The 14121-nt window shown below is 43.1% G+C and overlaps 1 pseudogene; it reads right to left on the bottom strand.

Annotated features, from left to right (window-relative positions):
- Nucleotides 1–6649: 6649 nt before the first annotated feature.
- Nucleotides 6650–10802, bottom strand: LOC139002679 (eukaryotic translation initiation factor 3 subunit K-like; annotated as a pseudogene).
- Nucleotides 10803–14121: the final 3319 nt, after the last annotated feature.

Below are 14121 nucleotides of genomic sequence, written 5' to 3'. Positions count from 1 at the left end.
CATGCCATGGGAGACTTTGAATGAAAGATAAATATTTGGGGCTTTATCTTGAGAATAATTGAGAGACCTTGAAGATTTTGAATGGGGCCAGGAGGCATTATCAGAATTGTGTTTTAGGAAGATTAAGCAGGTAGTGGTGTGCAGAATGGAGCATACTTCCTCTCACATGTTCAGTCCACCCATCGTTTGAGATCCAAGACAAACATCACCTCCTCCAGGAAACTTTTGATATGCTTCTCTCAACTGGAAGCAATGTCCCCGACACCACCCTCCCGTGGCATCTCTTCTTCACATGTTGGCTGTGTATGTCTATGGTCTCTCTTCTTAATACACTGCAAATTTCTTGAGGGTTATTTGTACCCAACTCTCCTTGTCCTCCAGTGCTAAAGCACTTCATGCTAAGAGCTAGTAGCTCTTTCTTAAAAAAGGATTTCTATTTTTCAACCATGTTAGAAAATGCTCAGCAACCACCTTTTTAAATAGTGCCTCCCCTTCAGCCTCTCAATTCACTCTTTCTTGCTCTCTGATTAGACATATGGAGAATCCTACTGTGCTATCTTCCATGTTTCTTGGCCTCTCTTTCATAAATTCTATCTCTTTATCTCTGTGTTTAATTCTGAATAATTTCTTCAGATCAATATTTAAGTTCTCTGCCCTCGCTGGTTTGGCTCAGTGAATAGAGCGTCGGCCTGCAGACTAGGGTCCCGGGTTCGATTCTGGTCAAGAGCACATGCCTGAGTTGCAGGCTCGATCCCCAGTAGGGGGCGTACAGGAGGCAGCCAATAGATGATTCTCTCTCATCATTGATGTTTCTATCTCTCTCCTTCTCCCTTCCTCTCTAAAATCAATAAAAATATTTTTTTAAATATTTAAGTTCTCTAATTCTCTCTTTAGCTCTGCCTAATCAGCTATTTAACCTGTTAATTTTTTTCTATCTCAATTATGATTTTTTTCCTTTCTGTCATTTATACATTTTTTATTTTTATTATATATTTTTAAATATGTCCATTATTTTTCACACTGCCTTGTTACCTTATTTTCAGCCTCAAAGTTAAGTTTTTAAACATTGTAAGCATATTCTTTTACATGACAGTTCCATTATCTGAAGTTTCTAGAGATTTAATCCTGCTATTTGTTGTATCTACTGACCATTGCTCAGATAAATTGTTTTTCCTTATTTTCAAATTTAAATTGTTAGTTCATCTTTAGCAAGATATTATCTGGGGGATCATGTTTAAAATTACTTGAAGATTTATTTTTCCAGAGTGCTTTTACACTTGTTTTTATTCCATACCCTCGGGCAGTGAGGGCGAACCTTTTGAGCTCAGCGTGCCAGCATTTTGAAAAACCCTAACTTAACTCTGGTGCCGTGTCACATATAGAAATTTTTTGATATTTGCAACCATAGTAAAACAAAGATTTATATTTTTGATATTTATTTTATATATTTAAATGCCATTTAACAAAGAAAAATCAACCAAAAAAATGAGTTCACGCGTGTCACAGGTTCGCCATCACTGCCCTAGGGTTATCATCAGTTTTTTAATTTATTTATCAGTCTGGGATTTTTTTTAACCTTGGAGGAAGTGTAATTAGAACCCCAGACATGAGTAATAATGGGCCTGTTGGGAAGAATTGCCAGGGAGACTTTTTTCTTTTTAATCCAGACTTGTTTTTTCATCAACATGGACTCCAGGTGAGAAAGAATCTTCCCTGTTATCTCTTCTTATGGTAAGCTGATAATTTTCTAGACCAATGGTGCAACTCTTTTTGAGACCCAGTTTCATGCAAGTGTACCTGTTCTCACCGCCCAACGCATGTTGGACCAGGATTCTATGGCCTGATTCCATGAAGGTTTTCACACTTAAGCTCTGAGTTCTCAAAGCTATTAGCTCCACATTCTCTAACTACGGGCTGCCAGGATTTTTATCCCTTCTTGTGGTCAGCCCCAAGGACTTTCTTTCTTTCAAGAACATGTATTAGTTATTAAGCAGAATGCTTCAGTGATTTGAGAAGGGAGGGATTGTAGATTATTTAGTCCATAAAAACACTGGGGTATCTAGATTTGAAAATATCTGTGGTGGTTTGCTGTTAGTGAGTTTCAGTTTCAATATCTTTTCTTGATTTTTTTATTCAAAAGAAATTCTTAGGTCCCAAAATAAATGTAGAACCAAATGTCACTTTTGAGTAGAATCACATGTTTTTGGTTAGTCTAAATTCTCTCATCCCACCTCCTTTATCTAGCCATCAATATTATGTTCAGCTTTCAAATATCATCTCAGATTCAGATTTCTGTCTAATACTTTTCTTAATTATAGTAATAACTAGGGGCCCGGTGCATGAAATTCATGAACTGGGGGGGGGGGGGGGGATCCCTCAGCCCAGCCTGCCCCCTCTCACATACTGGGAACCCTCAGGGGATGTCCTAGTGACGGCTTAGGCCCGCTCCCTGCTCCCCTTGGGGAGTGGGCCTAAGCCGCAGTCTGGCCTCCCTTTGTGGGAGGTGACCAGGCTGATCAGGGGAAGGCACCAGCCCCATCACCCCGCTGCTGCAGCCACTGCCAGTCACCGCAGCCAGCAAGGTTTTTTCATCAACACGGACTCCAGTCCCTTCACCATGAAAAAATGACAACTTTCTTTAGGCATTTTCAAGATGTGTCTTTCATATAATAATAATTTCTTTATTTTTTTTTATCCTCACCTGAGGATATGTTTCCATTGATTTTTAGAGAATGTGGAAGAGAAAGGGAAAGACAGAGAGAAACATCAAAGTGAGAGGAACACTTTGATTGGTTGCCTCCTGCATGAGCCCTGACCTGGGCCCCGGCCAGGGAGGAGCCTGCAACCTAGGTACATGCCCTTGGTCAGAATTGAACCCAGACCCTGCCATCGGCAGGCCAAGGCATTATCCACTGAGCCAAACCGGCTAGGGCAGGATATGACATTTCTTAGCCCTCCAACAGCAGACCTTCATTTTTTTTTTCTCCAGGAGTATAGTGAAAAACCCTAGATCACCTTTTTGCATTCTTATTACCCAAGTTACTAAGAATATTACCAGTGGCATACAGGGAGCTTAGCCAATGAGCAGTCAGAAAAGGTGTTTCCTCTGTAGTTCACACGAATCGTCGGCTTGGACCCCTGGCCCAGGCCTGACGCCTCTGGCCCAGGCTTCAGGCCTGGCAGGGGACCCCCATCTCCCTCCCATGGCCGACTCCGCCCTCGCCCAGGCCTGATGCCTTGGCCAGAGGTGTCGACCCCCATCACCCTCCAATCACCGGATAAGCCCTCCCCCCGCCCCCCCAGCCTAGCAGGGGACCCCCAGACCCCTCTTATTGCCGGCTCTGTCCCCCGCCCAGGCCTGATGCCTCTGGCCCAGGCTTCAGGCCTGGGCAGGGGACCCCCATCTCCCTCTGATCACCGGATCGGCCCCTCGTCCAGGCCTGATGCCTCGGCCAGAGACGTCAACCCCCATCACCCTCCAATCGCCAGATCGGCCCCTTACCCAGGCCTGATGCCTCTGCCAAAGGTGTCAGGCCTGGGCAGGGGACCCCATTTCCCCCCCATCACCAGCTTCTGGGCGGCTTCTGGGGCTTCTGGGGCCGGCCTGAGGCCCGGGATGGCGGCTGCGCTGTCCCGCCCTGCCTGCAGTATGCAAATTAGCCACCATATTGTGCTGATTAGCCAATGGGAGGCGTAGCGAAGGTGGTCAATTACCATGTTTGTCTATTATTAGATAGGATAATTACAAAACAACAACAATCATTTCTTAAGTTATTACTCTGTTAAGCACTACCTTATTTTCTAAGTAACCTCACGACATTTTTAGCCCCATTGTTGAGGGGATGAAACTAATGTTCCTAGAAGTTAAGTGACTTGTTCAAGGTGACCTAGCTAGTAATAGGTTGACCATATAAAATTGCTAATACTTTACTGATTTTTCCCATCCCCCCAAAAATCACATAGTTCAATCTAATAAATAGTGAAGGGGGAATCAAATTCATATTTTTGTAACTTCATATGCTTTCCCCTAGATAACAGCCTCTCTACTATACTAATTAATCCTTTTTATAGGCTACTTCAGCACTTTTATACCATCTGTCTTGACTAACTTTCCTCATTTGACCTTCTGTTATTATAATGTATGTTTACCTGTCTTCTCCAGTGGACTGTAAACTCTTCAATGATTGTGCCTTAACTTCAAACCCCCAGCACTTAGCACAGTACATAAGTTTTCAATAACTTTTTAAATAAAGTAAGTTATTCAAGTATTGGTTAATATTTATGTGTAGTTGATGTGCTTCTGAGATTGTCTTTGTCTCATTTTCTCTTGGTGGAAGTTTTAAAATATGGTCCCAAGGTCTTTGACATTTTTTTCCCCGTCGAGAGGTAGTGTCTGTGTCTCCTTTCCATGAATCTAGGCAGACTTGTGACTGCTTCGATCAGTAGAGAATAGGAGTGATGTTGTACAACTTCCAAGGCTGGGCCATACAAGCCCATGCAGCTTCTGCCTGAGTGTCTTGGAACATTTGCTCTCTGAATGCTACCATGTGTCCTCTATCTCAGAATGCAGTGACCACATTGTGAGAAGCCCAAACCCCATGGAAAGACCTCATTTAGGTTCTCCAGCCAGCCGGCCCCGCAGAGCCCAAGCTTTGAGTTATCCTAGCCCAGGTACCAGGCAGGTGAGTGAAGAAGTCATGGATGGTTCCAGCTCTCAACTGTCTGAGTCTCCTCCAATCATGTGAGTCTCACCAGCTAAGGTCTCAGATATTGTGAAGCAGAGACGAGGCATCTTTTTCTGTCCTGTCTGAATTCCTGTGAACATAATAACATGATTATTGCTTTACACCACTACATTTGGGATAGTTTGTTGTGCATGCAGCAGTACACAACTAAAGCATTGCCTTCATCCGTCCTGTCAGTGATAGCCTGGTCAGCTCTGAACCCTCCACAGGTTGGGCTGGTAGTAGTATAAGGGCACTAACTAACTCCTTTTCCCTACAGAAAAGGGCCTGAGAGTGGGTGGCTATTACCATATCCAGAATCAAAAGTGTGCTTCAGGTGGATGTCCGCTTCTGGACATGTTCTGAACATTTGGCTCTCACCCTGTGTGCTGAGTCTGTCTCACAGACGTGCTATCCTGGCCAAGGACTGAACCCAATCTGGTTGGCTGAGAGCAGTGACCTCCCAACTCATTATTGTCACTGCCCTTTCTTAGGGCTGGACCTTGCCTCTGCCATCCCTCACACTGACTGACAGGTCCACTTAACCTACAGCAGCCAAGCTGCTGGGGTCCAACCCCAGCGGGTCCAGGGATCCCCAAAGGTGTGGACGGAGTCGGCGATGAAGGAATGACATGGAGACAGCGTTCAGTTGATCAGCAGCCTAGCCAGGATCTCTAGCCAGGAACTCCAGTCAAGTTCTGTCTTGGATCTCCAGTCAAGTTCTGTGCAGGATCTCCAGCCAGGTTCTGTGCAGGATCTCCAGCCAGGTTCGGTCGCCAGGTTCTGTGTCTAGGTTCTTCAACCAGGTTCTGTGGCCATGTTCTCTCACTAGGTTCTCCATCCAGCTTCTCCAGGTTCTCCTGCCATATTCTGTCTAGGTTCTCCAGCCAAGTTCTGTAGCCAGGTTCTGTCCAGGATCTTTTGCCATGTTCTCTAGCTAGATTCTGTCTCTAGGTTCTGTCTAGGATCTCCAGCCAAGTCCTGTCTCTTGGTTCTCTCTCTAGGTTCTCTGTCTCCTGTTGTCTTGTTACATCTGTATTTATACCAGTTGATTCCAATCCTATCAATCTCTATTCCAAAGGTTAGGGCGTTTCTTATCTCCACTCCAGGGAGTAAAGATTATGTAGCTTAAGTGTGATTGTTTGTAGTTAAAGTGATTAACTACCCGCCTGGCACTTAGTTAAGGGGTTTTATCCCCTCCCTAACTTCAGGGAAAAATCCCTACCTGGGGAAACAACCTTTCTTGGAGAGGTGACCTTGGTTAAAACACATAGCACCAAGAAGATGAGCAAACATATTAAGAACAGTATGCCATATACGCCAGGTCCCTTGAAACAGCAAGGATGGACCAGATCCCGGCACCAAGCCACTCACCAGAAGTGGACCGAAAGCCCTGGTTCCCATTCTACCCTCTTGTTCAGGACCACTCAAAGATCTGTTCTAATCCAGGCTGCCAGCCAAGCTTTGCCTTCATGGATTTGATAATTTGGACTCTGGCCCCTCCTTAGAAACACACAGCTCTTTCTTCACTCCCAGCCATCCTACCCAATATGTTCCTTCTCCTTAGCAAGATTTCTTGTAACAGCGGACACACCTGCAGAGATAAGGAGGCAGGGTGAGCAATGTGAGGTGGTGGTCACTAGGGGGCAAGTGGACCTCCAGGCAAGCCGAGAGGCAGAGACAGCCAGAACTTCTGGGACCACTGTGCTGGAGTTTCTGGCATCCAGTCCCAAGCATCATGTGGAAAAGCAGCAGGGACAGCCACCGTGTTTTGCTAGATCAGTCCTGTGCCATGGGAGGGCATTTCTCCTAGCTGTTACGTAAAACTTGCAAGCCTGGGTCTCTGGTTCTCCCAGAGATCTGTAAAGGGCCTACACTTTATTTTTTTTGAGGCAACAAATCTTTATTAAACACCTGCAAGGTTACTAGGAGGAGGCCATGATACTGGACACACTGTCTAAGCCCATCTTTACCATGATGTTCTTGGGCTACACATGAAGATCGGCCCCATTCATCAGCGCTCCAGCCTACTTGCTCACCACACCTCTATTTTAGTTGACTGTCTGGGTCAGGTCTCCGAGCATCTCCACCAGGAGCCAGCGATGATGTGCTGATAAGTGACATCCACAACATGGCAGATAAATTAGATAAATTTCCAGGCAGAATCTTCAAAACCAGTTATATCTTCCAAAAGATACATGTTTTCATCCAGGGCTTGCTGGAAGCCCTGGAAGTGGCAGGTCTCAGAGGTACAAAACCTGTCGGACGGGCTGTTCTTCTTGATGGGCCTGGTTAATCGTGAAGTTACTGTGGGGCAGGCATCGTGGTGAAAGTCTTTAGCAGGATCTGGGTGGTGATCATGGCCTGAAAGAAGGCTGGATAGAACTGCTACCACTTCAGGACAGACAGGCTGGCTTCCAGATCATAGGCGTTCTCCTTGACCTGTGTCCCCACATAGTGCTCCAGGGAGGCCAGATTCTCAGAACTGTGTCCTTGAGCAACTTGTCCACGTTCGCTCTCATCTGCTCAAACTCTGCTGTGACTGCTGTTGCTTTCCACTGGAGAGATGGAGCCAAAGTACCGGCAGGTGCGGGGTCCTCGAGGACTAGAAAAGGAAGTGATCTGGTCTACTGTCTTTTAATAACGCTTTTCTGCTTAAACTAGCCAGAATGGATTATTTTGTCTGGAATTAAGAGCACTGAATTTACCATCTTCCAACGTGTTGTGATCTTTGAATCATTCAGAAAATCCTACAGCCATAGACCATTTATTTAATTTTTGTTCGTAGATCCTGACAGATAGTACTATTAATACTGAAGATTATCATGAGCTCTACTGTACTAGTAGAAAATTAACAAGTACCATTCAGTAATGTTAAAAGCAATGACCAGATATAATAAATGTAGTATTGATAATAAAAGGCTTTAACTGTTAAAAAACAAATTTATGGTTCACTCCCTTTTGGCATTTCTATTTTGGGGGAAGGTTTACAAGAGTTCACAATAATACACATATGTAATTTATGAGCATTTTGGAAATACATGAAAAAAATACTGAATAGTATTCGTGACCAAAAAAATTTGGAAACCACTGCTGTAAATTCAAAGTATTCATTCTTAAAGAGACCTTAAAGAACATCTAATCTAGTAGTTTGTAAAAAAAATTTTGATGGTAGAAATCTTTCTTCAAAGAAAGCCCCAATACCTAAAACAAACAATATATTTGGTAGGGTTCCTCCTCTGCTATTTTCCTGAAGGGTCCAGAGCAGTGCTATTTGCAAACCACTGATATTCTAGACCTCTCTCACTTTGCAGATTAGGAAACTGAGGCCCCAAAAGTAAATGACTTGGCCAAGATGACTTTTCTATTTGATGACTTAACTGGGGCTCAACCTACATTTCCTGAGTCACTTTTTGGCCAGAGTTCTCTCCACGATATTACATTATTTCATTGAAATGCTAGTCTGGTGATGCTCTTTTCCTTTGTGTTCTGAGATGTTGAGAGGTGTTTGCCAGTCTGTGTCTGGGGAGTGTCTGAGAAGCTGGAGGGAAGTATTGGAGAGCCCCTATTCACTACCCAACCCTCAGAATTTCCAAGCAAGGTTGATCATATGAAAAAAATTTTTAATGAGTTCACTATGTATTTTGTTTCTGCTTCTTCTTGCCTGTTGGCTTTAGTCGAAAGAATCTGGATTGGAAGCTCGGCCAAACATTTTCAGCGGATCCAATCGCAGTCACGCTGTCATCCGAGAGAAATGTAGCATCACCCGAACCTCTGGGCTCTTGTTCACACATGTGGCTTCCAACCAGCAAAGGAATAAACTATAGTGACTACAAGCACATATCGCTGAACTTCACTGAGATCGATGACAATGGTAATAAAAATAGTCGTTTCCATGACCAACACTACCAGTAAGTCAACAGTTAAAAGGGGATAGTTTTAAGAGTAACCAATGCATTAGCTCTTGTCAATGAGATTCCTTTTGGCAGTAATATATGCTGGGGATTAAGTTAAACCAAATGTTTGTAACAATGGAAATGTAGTCATGTTAACAGTTAGGATTATCGTCCCAGTGAATATTTACTGTAGTTACATTCAAATTTACCCTTTTGGACACTGTTTGATTATTTTCATCTCTTATTGATAAATTCCATTTTAGATTCAAACCAGCAGAAAGCATCCTTTGACATTTTAAAAGCTTTGAATTTTATTTTATTTTAACATTTTTATGCTTTTTTTTTTTTTTTTTTTTTTTTTTTACTGCTGATTCCCCTGCTGCCTGCGCAGTGGAGGGAGTAAGCAACAAAAGCCCTACTTGAGAAAGTTCTGTAAGTTTTTCAGCCACATTTTACTTTACTCGGAGCTCATAATGCTCGGACCCAGCCATGGCTGAACACTACATGGCTTTTTCCTGACTGCTCTTTGATTTTCCATCTGTTTTCTGCCACTTGGTTACTTTGTGGCCAGGCAGGTAAGAGGCCCAAAGTTGACTTTATAGCCTGGGAGATTACCTGTTCCCTGCGCCTAGAGGCAGCCAGTGCAGAAAGGCCCATCCAGATATGACCTCACATGAAGCTAACCTTCTGCTGGCTCCTGGGGTGACTCTGGCTGTTCTGAGTGCAGGATTCAGCAAGACTAGGAACGAGTGTTGTGTATCCCAAACATACTTTGTTATTTAAAGGACTTCGTCTGAAATTGCTCTGTAATAATATTTTTTGTTGATTAATATACAGAAAATGCATTTTATCTCATTAAGCCAATATGTGACACTTGGTCATGTTTTTAACCTGTAGAATAAATGGAGGAGGGTGATAGGGAATTTGCACTTTGATTGCTTTGCTGTAGTTTCCTTTGGTTACTTTTGGTCATATTCATCCAAGGGTGACGTGTATTCCTCCACACTGAGAGGAGAGAGGCCCCACGAATGACTTCAGAACACCCAGGACTCGTGAGCTTCGAGGGGGCCCTCACAGAGCCTCGCCATGCTGCTGAACTTGTCCTTCCCTTTCCCAGGCTGCCACACCCCAGCGATGTTCGTAACAATGGAAACGTCCTTCTGTTAATAGTTGGAATTATGGGCCCAGTTAATATTCACTGTAGTTACATTCAAATTTACCTTTTTGGACACTGTTTGATCAGGGGAGGAAGAAACCCTTGCTCATTCCCAAGTGGCTCCCAGGCCACCATACAAACATCAGTTGTTCCGTGGCCCCGCTCCTAGGGAATCACTGGTCCTCAAGTGTGAATTGATTGTCCATCTGCTGTTACATAGTGGTTTTTATAGTGAGTTGCATTTATAATCACCTACAAAGCTTTATTAAAACACTGACGCTGAGGTTCCATGCCAAACCAACTAAATCAGCACTTTTGGTGGCGGGGCATGAACAACACTATGTCTTAATGGCTCCCCTGAAGATTTCCACTTAAGTACTCTCCCTGCAATGTCTTTGATTTCATGGAGATCTTTGATCCATTGGCCCAATTGCCTTTTTCACCATTCATCACTTTCTTGTGTTATGATATACAGATACCCATAGTCCCTAATTATAATCATGAGCAAACATTCAATCTCTCCCCACTGTAATATTCCCCTAGTAAACTCCCCTAACACCATTAAACTCACTGTTACAACTACTCCAGGCCTGGACCAGATCTCCCAAAGATTTCATATGTTTATGGAAAAACATATAACCAACCATGTTGGCTGTTTTAACTTTAAAACCAACACAAATCTCAGTTGGGCACACAGCACAGTTCAAAACCCCTATTAATGCTTTCAGATGTTCAGTTCATACTATGTCTTCTATTTTCTTCTCCAAATCCCCTCTATCCCCTTCTTCTCCCCACCAATCTTGGCAGATCCCTCATAATTCATTGGGAACAATACAGATATCAGACGGAATTCCTCATCTTCCTGCCTCCAACTCTACAAAACATCTCTATCCACACTCTCTGCCCTCCCCCTACTGGCTCTGGATAAAATCTCCCTATTTCTATCAGAGACCAACCTTCCATTTCTGCTCTTGATCTCTTCTCCTTCTGTCTTTTGAGGGACTTCATTCTGTCAATTTCTTCCATTTTTACAAATACGCTTCAGTATCTTCCATCTTAAAACAAAACACATGTTCCTCAACTCTACATCCACCTTGGCTGTCAGTCACACCATATCACTGCTTCTCTTCCCTTTAAAACTTTTTTAAAGAGTTGTTTTGGGTGTCACTCCCCACTTCCTCAATACTCCAGTGAAAACAATATTATCAAGATTGTCTTCCAAACAACTTTTCTTGGATATCTAAAAGGAACCTAAACTTATTATGTCCACAAACAATTTCTTTTTTTTTTAACTCCAAAAAATAACCTGGTCCTTTGCCAGTCTTCCCATTTAACTCAATCGCACCTCATCCAATTAGTTTAAGCCTTGATCTATCTCTTTTTTTCACACCCCATATGCAATTCATCAAAATGTTTTATTGGCTGTTCTTCCAGAATATATCCTGAATCCATTCACTTTTCTCCATTTCCTATCACTCCAATCAATCACCATTATGCTTCATTTGGACTTACCCAACAGCCTCCTGACAGTCTCCTATCTCCACTCTTACCTCATAATGTTCATTTTCTACACAGCAACATGTGTGTGCTTTAAAAACACAGATGAGATCATGTCCAACAGCTTGCTGTTACACTTAGAATAAATCCAAACATTCTTAAGGTCTGATGGACCTGGGAATTGCCTTCTCATCAAACCTCATCTTAGATGCCTACTCCCACCTTTGCTCCAACATGTATGTTTCTCAGTTACTCCAGAAAATTCCAACACCTTCACTCCTGCTGGGTCTCCTAAAATGCTCGCCTCCCTTGGTCGATCAATGATTCTCTCTCATCATTGATGCTTCTAACTCTCTCTTTCTCTCCCCTCCTCTCTCTGAAATCAATAAAAATATATTTTTTTAAAAGATTCTAGCATTGAAAAGCATTAAGATTTTTAAAAATAATAATTAAACAAAATGCTTGCTTTCCAGACCTTCTATTGTCCAGCTCCTATTCTAGCTCAACAGTCACTTTCTCTCCCTGACCATTCATTCTAAAGCAGTCACCACTTTTTATTATGCTACTTTTTATTTTTATAACCCACCACTTTTTTATTATGTTACTTCTTTTTTTCATGGCACTTGTTCAACAAATGAAGTGATTTTAGTTGACACCTCAAGAGCAGATAAAGCTAGTTTTAAAAATATTCTCCAGGGATTTGTTTAATAAGGAAAAGCCTATCGGTGAGATAAACCCTGAGGAAGTCTAGAAACAATACCTCATCATTAAGGGCAGTGCCTGGATTGCACAGGTGAGTATTATTGACTTTCTCGAATGTCCTTCGGAAAGGTTTGAATTTTGGTGGGTCTAATCAGTATTTCAGCTCTAGCTCTAACATCCAGATTCTTTGACTAAGGTGCACGCCCAAAAGAATTTTGGATCATATGTTTTATGTTCCTCTATCTCAGCAAGAAGCCACCAACTCAGGGGACTTCTTTCATCTTTCTTTTTTTTTTTTTAATTAAATCTTTATTGTTCAGATTACATTTGTTCCTCTTCCCCCCCCCCCATAACTCCCCTCCTTCCAGTTCCCGCCCCACCCTCCGCCCTCACTCCCCACCCACTGTCCTCATCCATAGGTGCACGATTTTTGTCCAGTCTCTTCCCGCATCTCCCATTCCCCTTTCCCCCCCAAGAATAGTCAGTCCATTCCCTTTCTACGTCCCTGATTCATTATAATCACCAGTTCATTCTGTACATCAGATTATTTATTCACTTGATTCTTAGATTCACTTGTTGATAGATGCATGTTTGTTGTTCACAATTTGTATCTTTACCTTTTTCTTCTTCCTCTTCTTAAAGGATACCTTTCAGCATTTCGTATAATACTGGTTTAGTGGTGATGAACTCCTTTAGCTTTTCCTTATCTGTGAAGCTCTTTATCTGACCTTCAATTCTGAATGATAGCTTTGCTGGATAAAGTAATCTTGGTTGTAGGTTCTTGGTATTCAGCACTTTGAATATTTCTTGCCATTCCTTCTGGCCTGCAAAGTTTCTGTTGAAAAATCAGCTGACAGTCGTATGGGTATTCCCTTGTAGGTAATTGAGTCTCTTTCTCTTGCTGCTTTTAAGATTCTCTCTTTGTCTTTTGCTCTTGGCATTTTAATGATGATGTGTCTTGGTGTGGTCCTCTTTGGATTCCTTTTGTTTGGGGTTCTCTGCACTTCTTGGACCTGTAAGTCCATTTCTTTCACCAGGTGGGGGAAATTTTCTGCCATTATTTCTTCAAATAGGTTTTCAATATCTTGCTGTCTCTCATCTTCTGGCACTCCTATTATTCTGATATTAGTCCGCTTGAAGCTGTCCCAGAGGCTCCTTACACTATCTTCACACTTTCGGATTCTTTTTTCATTTTGTTTTTCCAGTTGGGTGTTTTTTGCTTTCAAATCTTTGGTTTGATTCTTGTGCTCCTCTGGTCTGCTATTGGGTATAATATTCTTCATTTCAGTCCGTGTATGCTTACTTTCTAATTTCTTTATCGTAGCATCGAGGGTCTCATTAGTTTTCGTGAGGCTCTGCTCAAGTTTATTGCAAGCCCTCAAAATTGCGATTTTTAGCTCCATATCCTCCATTTCTGTAATGTTTTTTTGTCTCCGCATCTTTTATGCTTTCTTGGTGCACCCCCTTGTGGTCTTTGTGCACAGTCTTGTTCTAGTTAAGCCTTAATTGTTGTAGTTAATACTAGAGGGATTTGACCACCAGGCCGACTGGCTGTGAGAATCAGCTGTGGGAAAACTTCAGTCCTCTTGGGAGGTGCTAATCTAGCCTTTACCTGAGGCGATCTGGCAAATGGCTCTGCGCAGGGCTTGGGCGGGGCGGGATCAACTGGGCGGGTGGAGGGAGCAGCTATGGCTGCTCTCAGTCCAACCCCAGGGGCTCTGCCTCTCTGTCCCAGCAACCGCTGCAAACCTCGGAGGGACCGTAGCCAGACAGTCCCGCTTCTCCCGTTTGAGTCTGGGTCCCTAGAGACCCGCCCGGATCTGTAGCCCAGAGTCTGAGACTCCCTCCGGATTGAAAACGACAACCGCGCCCTCAGCCACCAGCCCGCTTTGCGAGAGCACCACCGTACCTTTAAATTTTCCACACTGCGCCTCTTCTGAGCCTCGTAATGCTGTTGTTTTTCCTTCTAGTTGAAGAGTCTTCCTCAGCCAGCCTTCCTGTGGTTCTGGTTGATGTCCGCTCCGTCTTTTAGTTGTATTTTTGAAGTGGTTGTTTGAGGCAGCAGTCTCCAGTGTTTACCTATGCCGCCATCTTTGATTCTCCCTTTCATCTTTCTTGCCAATGTTAAAGCTCTCAGTATCTGGCT

Source organism: Myotis yumanensis, unplaced genomic scaffold, assembly GCF_028538775.1.
Source record: "Myotis yumanensis isolate MYYU_CA2020_CCGP unplaced genomic scaffold, mMyoYum1.0.hap1 SCAF_2, whole genome shotgun sequence".
NCBI lineage: Eukaryota > Metazoa > Chordata > Mammalia > Chiroptera > Vespertilionidae > Myotis > Myotis yumanensis.
This window is presented reverse-complemented; position numbering and strand designations above follow the sequence as displayed.